Below are 8,769 nucleotides of genomic sequence, written 5' to 3'. Positions count from 1 at the left end.
AAAGATATGTCTTGCGAGCCTCCACCAAATGTACAAAAGTTACTGAATATTAGGTTATAGATACATAAGAAAGATGTTTTTGGTTGAAAATCTAATAACAATCGTGTATCAGAATGCTTTTTGTGCTACTGATACATAAGATATGTATTTAAATTTAGGAAGAATACATATACAGTCTCAACTATTTGACTTTTTTCGTATAGGCACCTCAATTAGATCATGTACCTATTGAACCTTTATTACTTCACAAAACATTTCAATTAAGCACAATTGCTGACGTGACGCTGATATGACATAATGCGTGCACTACACTCAATTTAGGAGCGTGAAACATTAAATTTTAGCTTCTTTTTTTTTTTTGTTTAAATCTCTTTATCTTTTTTATTTTTCTTAATTATCTCCTTTCTCATATTTTTTATTTTTAAAAAATAATTTCTCCCCTTTTCTTAAAAACTGTTCTACTGTTCTTCTTCATTTTCCTTTTTCATCTCTCTCCTTTTTCATCTTTCTCTCTATTAGAAATTGCAAATTTGTATTCTAGACACTAAATTAATGATGAAATGGATGTGAAAAGTTAGAAAACATATGAAAAAAATATCTTTGGGATTGAATTTTTGACAAAATGAATGTAAAAATTTGAGAAAATTCCACCTAGTATAGCAGTGCTACATTGGCATAACAGTAGTGCAAAATATCTTTGGTCTGCTGCTGTTCTTCTTCTTCTTCCATTTCAACCGTTTCTTCATCAACCTTTCACGTGTCATGTTGTTTACTGCCAAGAACAAAAAAAATACACCTTTTAGTTCAGTGTGAAAGTTCAATCCATGGAGAAAGGGGTGTTAGGAAGGGAAGAGCGGGGGGCATCGGGAGGCGGCTGCTGGGGGGGGGGGGGGTTGTTGATGAGAAAAAAAAAGCACCTTTTTTTTTTCTTTTTTACTTTTGTGTGCTCAAAGATGAAGAAGGGGGTATTTGGAATGGAGGGGGGAGGATCGGGTAGTGGCTGCAGTGGGGGGGGGGGGGGGGTTGATGATTTTTATTTTAAAAAAATTTAGATTTAATTATATTAGAAAATTATTTTTATGATTATTTTAAGTTAAAATGCCACATGTCATTATTTAATTTGTCACTTTGCCACATCATTAACGTGTGTCTTACACGCATTTTATATTTTTTGCCACATCAAAAGATTGTGCTTAATTGAAACGTTTTGTGAAGGAGTAAAGGGTTCAATAGGTACATGGCTTAATTGAGGTGCCTATACGAAAAAAGTCGAATAGTTGAGTACATGTATTTTTTCTTGAATTTATCTATGTGATATTAATAGATATGATTTATGTATTGGTATTTATGTATTAGGAAGGTTATGTATTCGAGCCTCAGAGATTTATCTCGAAAATTAATATTCAAACTTTTTGTAAGTATTAAAAAAAAAGAGAATGTAATTAAGTACTAAACAGTTGCAATTTATTAAAGTTGCCCATATATTTTTCACACCCAGTATGCTAAGGATCAATTTTCTCCTTTTCTTCCCAAGAATATGATGAGGTGGTATTAGTAATGGAAGGGGTTCTAATACAAATATTAGCATGGTTAAGACACAATTGCCTTGTAGCAAGTATTACAAATACACTATATTTTGCATTATTTTATTACACGATACCGAACGACTCCTTTATGTATTAGATGCTTGCATTTGTTTAGTCCTTTGCTTAACTGTTTCTTATGTTAATCAAGTTGTTTGACTTTATTTTGACAAAATGATCTCGTGGACCCTTATACTTGTCCGAGTTTGTAAAGTGAACATCTCTACTTACACTTTTGTCATCTGAACCCCTCAACTCAATAAAACTCAATATTTTAAACCTTATTTCGGTGTGTGACACAACCTGATATGGGTGTACCAAGCTGTCCAACAAGTTCACGACCATTCACACGTAGCCAAGCTCGGGAGTTACAAAAACTCCAAGCTATGTTCATGCAAATGGCCGTGTGTGAGTTGGTACTTAAGCCTTCCAATGGATTAAATGTTTTTAAGTGTGAAGATGAGCCTTGAAGTGTAATAAACTTACATTCCAAGGCCACCCTTTGGCAAGGGTAGGATGGTCATTTGTTATCTCCCTTTGTGGACTAATATAAATAGATAGTGTTAGGGTTATTTTGGAGTTAGTTCATTCATGATATTTTGAGAACACAAGACTTGTAATATTTTGAACTTCTCTCTTCCATTGGAGAAGCTCAAAACTGAAATTCCCAATTGGAGTGACACTTGGGTTGAATCTTGGCTAGAAACTAGGATCTTGAGGTCATTGAGTTCCTCTTGGTCCAAGTAAGAGCTTGATAATAATATTCTTTAGTCTTAGGGTCCTTTCATGTTGTTTACTATCTTTAATTTGTAATCTTGTTGTTTGTGTGGCAACATATTGAAGCCGTGTGGGGCCATTGTCGATTCACTATAGTTTTTGCCACTTTGTTGCTCTTGTTGTTGTTATTGTAATATTGTAATCTCTATCATCTTGTCAGTTTTTGTAAACCTTGAAGTCTAGTGAAGCCGTGTGTGGCCTATTTCGATTCACTAGCATTGTTGTTGTTCATCTTGTTATTCTTGTGTTGGCTTGACTCTCTTGACACACATTCACTTTTGTATCATTTGGTATCAAAGCTTGTGGTTGATTTTATTCCAACAAAATCAATCTTGGATTTGGTAGTTGAAAAATACCAAAAAAAAAAAAAAGAAAAAAAAAAGGTTGCTGAAATCTGAAAATTCCAGAAAAAAAGAGAGAAATCTGTCCATCTTGTTCTTGATCGAAAAAATTGTGTTGTGTTGTTGTCTTGGCCAAGATTGGTGTTTGTGTGTTTATATCTAGATACTCTTTTGTTTGTCTAGTTTGTTTCTTGTGTTGATTTCTTTCTCATCAACACAAAAGGTGTCTAAAGCTAAGTTGAGCTTAATATATTGAAATTGCTATTGTGGACTTGAAGTGGTAGTATGATGAACTTGAAGAAGGCTGAGTTTACGTGTTGTTGCTTGACTTTAAAGTGGGATATTGTTGGTGAATTGTGGTTGTGTTCTTGAAGTATTGTTGTGGTGTTCATCTTGATCTTCTCATCATCTCATATCTTGACCACTATAAAGACTAAAATATATCCAAAAGGGTTGTAAGACAAAGTTGTAAAGTTGTTTGTGAAAAGACTTGCCAACATCACTTCCTTGACTTAACAACCACCTTTCCTTAAAATAAAGAGCCTTGTCTTGTGGAACTAGTAAAGTCAAGCCTCATTTTTTGAGTTGGAAAAAGTTGAAAAGTTACAAGACTTTACTTTCCCTCCAAAAGCAAAGTCATCTATTACAAAATTGTGAAGATTAAGACTTCAGTTGTTGAACAAAATGTATGGACCCGTGACCAATTTCATGCTGCCACATCACCTTAATCACTGTTCACGTCATTAGTTAAGCTCAATTTGGATATTTTAGTTTCTAATTATTGATTCTTAGTTCTTCTAATTGACTCAAGAACTAATTAGCAAGCTAGTACATTCATTATAGGTTGTCAATTAGTCCTTTGAAGCCTTGTATTCGTGTCATCGTTTGTTTGTCTACTTTTTGTTGTTTGAATACGTTGTAACTCCCTGACTCTATTCCGATAAGAATTCTTTGAGTTTCAAACAAGAATCTACTCCGGACAAGAGCATACTCAAACCTTAAGGATTCATGGGTTACTAGCCAATCTACAACACTTGTAGAGCTCGAGTGTGAGTGATCCAAGAGTGTGTGAGTGAGGAGAGGTTTTAAACTAACTTATTTGTTGCTTGTGTAGGTGATACCTTGACAATGGAGGGAACCACGTCTCAAACCGTGGATTCTAATGAAATGGAGAATATGAGGGTCACTCTTGAGGCTATGACCCAAGCTCTTGAAAGGTTGAGTACGGAAGTGGGAGCCATAAGGGGAGAAGTAATGACTATTAGTGGGAGGTTAGAACAAGTGGAGAGTCAAATGAACTCTCGTCCTTCTACTCCTCAACATGTTTCGTCAAGTGGACATGATAGAAATTCCTCCACCACCGTTACTCCCGAAACATGGCCACAATTGCCAAATTCTTCACTAGCTCCACTAAATGCTGCAAGCCAAACCACTCATAACCCCCTAAACTGAGACTCCAATAGACCAACACATTCCCAAACTCTTCAAGTTCCGCAAGAGGGACTCGGACGTCAAATGCCTCCACAAAATCCAAATCCTTCCTTCCAAGCTCCACTAAACCAAAGACCACTACCTCCACAAAATCCAATCCCTCCAAATTAAGTTCCAAACGTCTAAAACCGTACCGTCCACTTTGAGGAATATGGTAGAGAGTATTATGAAGGGTATGGATCCTTTGACGATGCTTATATAAGGGAAGAAGAGATGAGAAGGGGACGTGTGGATCCAAGAAGATACCGAGGGTATAGAGAAAGGGGAAATCGACACCAAGAGAGAGACGTAGGTATCAATACCATCAAATTGAGCCTACCTATCTTTAAGGGTGAAAGTAACCCCGAGGTGTATCTTGCTTGGGAGTCGGCTTGTGTAAAGTGTTTCAAGTGAATGATATATCGGAGAAGAATAAGAGTTGTTATGCCATAGCTCACTTTGAAGGCTATGCTAACACATGGTAGGAATATGTCAAACGGTTTGGTAATGAGTTGATTGATGGACAACCACCACCATGGTTTCAGTTGAGGTATCTAATGAGACAATGGTATCTTCCCGAAAGTTATCGTCATGAGTTGCTTGCTAGGTTGTACAATTTGCGACAAGGGAATCGAAGTGTAATGGGATATTATGATGAGTTTCAATGACTCATGTTGAAGCTTGATCATCGTGGAGAACAAATTGGCCATGACATCATTCGGTTCAAGTGTAGGTTGAACAAAGAGATCTCCATTCATTTGACGCTTCACAAGTTTGATCCAAGCGGCTCTTGAGATTGAAAGGGAGCTTAAAGAGAGGTCGTCGTTCAAGAAAAAGGGACCATCAACCTCGGGTTGGCCGAGGAGCAAAGATATGGTTCAACCATCTTCGGGTTGGACCAAAAAAAAGGACCAACTCGCCACTATAAGGCTGCCCGAGCCTAAAACAATCCACAAATTTCCTCCCCGACAAGAAGCTCATAAGTATCCTAATACTAAAGGGTTTCAATGTTTCAAGTTCCAAGGTTGGGGGCATAAAGCCAATGAATGTCCAAACCGACGCAATGTGATCCTAAGGAAAGGGATAATGTATTACCTTGGTGAGAAAGTTGGTCTTGAAAAAGAAAAGACTGAGGCCGAGCCTCAAGATAGAGAGGAACGCGAAAGTGAGCCACATAATGATGATGATGATGATTGTGAGGATGCTTATCCACAAGAAGGGTAGTGTGTGGTTCCAAACTTTGTAGTGAGGCGTGCCATGATTATTAAGGCGATGGATGATCCTATCCAACGGGAGAATCTATTCCATACTAAATGCCTTGTGAAGGGAAGTGTGTGCACTTTGGTGATAGATAGTAGTAGTTGTGCAAATGTTGTTAGTGCTGCTATGGTGAACTTCTTGAAATTGCCAGCTACACTTCATACTAGCCCTTACAAGTTGCAATGGTTGAATGAATATGGTGAATTGAAATTCATGAGGCAATGTGTGATACAGTTTAAGGTGGGAAACAACCACGACGAAGTGATTTGTGACATAATACCAATGAAGCGTGTCACTTGTTGTTAGGTAGACCTTGGTAATATGATAGGTCTACCAAACATGATGGGAGGTCTAATCAATATACACTTGAGAAGGATGGATGAAAGGTCACATTTCATCCACTTTTGCCTTCACAAGTGAACGAGTTGCATTAAAGGATGAGAGAATTGAAAGAAAAGGGGAAGAAATCCAAAAATGAAGAAAAAGAGGGGGAACCCGTAGGTGTGGTAGTGGGGATATCCGGGGCTGCCTCAACATCAAAGGGAAAAGAAAACATGGTGATATTGGTTAAAAATAAGTAGCTCTTCGTGGATCATGATGAAAAGACACCCATGCTTCTTTTGGCACATTGTTTTAACACTAACCCCACTAATTCTTCTATTTCTCCTTTGATTTCTTGTGTGTTGCAGGATTATGAAGATGTTTTTACCAAAGAACTTCCACAAGGGATGCCCCCGCTTCGGTGAATCAAGCACCAAATAGATTTTGTGCTGGGATCACAATTGCCCAACAAATCGGCTTATAGGAGCAACCCGACGGATGCCAAGGAATTACAATGCCAAGTTGAGGAACTCCACAACAAAGGGTATATCAAAGAGAGTATGAGCCCTTGCGCGGTCCCGGTGCTACAGTTCCCTAGAAAGACTGGACTTGGCGTATGTGCGTTGATTGTCGAGCCATCAACAAGATAACGGTAAAATATCGTCACCCTATTCCTAGGCTAGATGATATGCTTGATGAATTGAGTGGTTCGTGTTTGTTTTCTAAAATTGATTTGAGGAGTGGCTATCACCAAATGCATATGCAACCGGGTGATAAATGAAAAACTGCCTTCAAGACCAAATTCGGTCTCTATGAATAAATGGTTATGCGATTCGGACTAACAAATGCTCCAAGTACTTTCATGAGGTTAATGAATCATGTGATGAAACCTTTTATCGGAAAGTTTGTTGTTGTCTACTTTGATGATGTGTTGGTGTATAGTAGGTCCTTAGATGAGCATGTAAAATATTTACAATGTGTGTTTGATGTCCTCCGAAAGGAGAAGTTATATGCTAATTTAGAAAAATGTTCTTTTGGTGTCCAAGAAGTTAAATTTTTCGGTTTTGTGGTGCGCTCAAGAGGGGTCAAAGTGGATGAATCTAAGATTGACACTATCAAAAATTATCCAACTCCCAAAACCATGGGTGAAGTGAGAAGCTTCCACGGGTTGGTTAGTTTTTATAGATGTTTTTTCAAAGGATTTAGCACCATTGCCGCCCCCTTGACCGAAGTGATTAAAAAGGATCGTCCTTTCAAGTGGGGAGATGAATAAGCTAAGGCCTTCAAGGACTTGAAAGCTATGCTCATCTCGGCCCCTTTGTTACAATTGCCGAATTTTGAAAAGACTTTTGAGGTTGAATGTGATGCTAGAAAAGTTGGTATAGCCGCGATTTTAATGGAAGAATTGAATCCTATTGCCAACTTTAGCGAAAAGCTCAAAGGAGCAACTCTAAACTACTCTACGTACGATTTAGAGTTGTATGCCTTGATTAGAGCCTTAGCCACTTGGCAACATTATTTATGGCCAAAAGAATTTGTGATCCGAACGGACCATGAGTCCTTGAAGCATCTTCGGGCACAAGATAAGCTTAACAAACGGCATGCCAAGTGGATTGAGTTTCTTGAAACTTTCCCTTATGTTATTCATTACAAAAAGGGTAAGGACAATGTGGTTACCGATGCTTTATCTTGAAAACACGTTCTTGTGTCTACTTTGTCTTCAAAATTGATGGGTTTTGAGATCTTAAAGGAATTATATCCCGAGGATCCTCACTTTGATCCTATCTATAGGGAATGTGAAGAATGGGGTAGGGACAAGTGGGATTCGGCTAGGGGTTCAAATCCCTATGCCAAGTTTGATGGTTACTTGTTTAAAGGTAGGTGATTGTGTGTACCCTCTAGCTCTTGGAGAGAGTTGTTTGTGAGAGAAGCATACAATGGCGGTCTAATAGGTTACTTTTGAGTCAAAAATACCCTTGGAATATTGAAGGAGCAATTCTATTGGCCAAAAATGCACAAGGATGTGTCTAGGATTTGCGGCCAATGTGTAGATTGCAAAGGAGCCAAATCTCGGCTCCAACTTCATGGGTTGTACACCCCGCTACCCACCCCTTTACATCTTTGGCTTGATATATCTATGGATTTTGTGTTAGGGTTACCAAGGACTAGAAGAGGCCGGGATAGTATCTTTGTTGTGGTTGATCGATTTTCTAAGATGGCACACTTTATTCCATGCTCTAAATGTGATGATGCACCTAGTGTGGCCTCTTTGTTTATTGATAATGTTGTCAAGTTGCATGGTATTCCGAGGACCATTGTGAGTGATAGGGACTCTAAGTTCCTAAGTCACTTTTGGAAGTCCATGTAGGGTAGGCTTGGTACAACTACCAAGTTGTTGTTCTCCACTTCTTGCCACCCACAAATCGATGGCCAAATGGAAGTAGTAAATAGGACTTTGGGTGCTATACTACATTCTATGATTAAGGAAAAATTGACTTCTTGGGAGGAATACCTACCATTAATTGAGTTTGCCTATAATCGTGTCATACACTCAAGTATGGGAATGACTCCCTTTGAGTGTGTATACGGCCTCAACCCCCTTACCCTTTTGGATTTGACTCATTTGTCAAGTGATCTTATGATTATCCTAGATGGAAGAAAGCGGGTAGATTTTATGAAAAAATTGTATGAGAAGGTGCGGCTTCGACTTAAGAAGAAAAATCAAGAGATTGCAAAGCGGGCAAACAAAGGAAGAAAGAAACTCATTCTTGAATCGGGAGATTGGGTGTGGGTACACCTTAGGAAGGATCGGTTTCCATCTCAAAGAAAGTCCAAATCGATGCCAATGGGTGATGGTCCATTCCAAGTACTTGAAAGAATCAATGATAATGCCTACAAGATTGACCTTCCCCCAGAATACCAAGTGCACAACATTTTCAACGTGTGTGATCTTTCTCTAGTGGATGCGGTTGAGAATGACCAAATGTCGAATTTGAGGTCAAATTCCTTTGAAGATG

The sequence above is a fragment of the Capsicum annuum genome, chromosome 1, assembly GCF_002878395.1.
Source record: "Capsicum annuum cultivar UCD-10X-F1 chromosome 1, UCD10Xv1.1, whole genome shotgun sequence".
Taxonomy (NCBI): Eukaryota; Viridiplantae; Streptophyta; class Magnoliopsida; order Solanales; family Solanaceae; genus Capsicum; species Capsicum annuum.
This window is presented reverse-complemented; position numbering follows the sequence as displayed.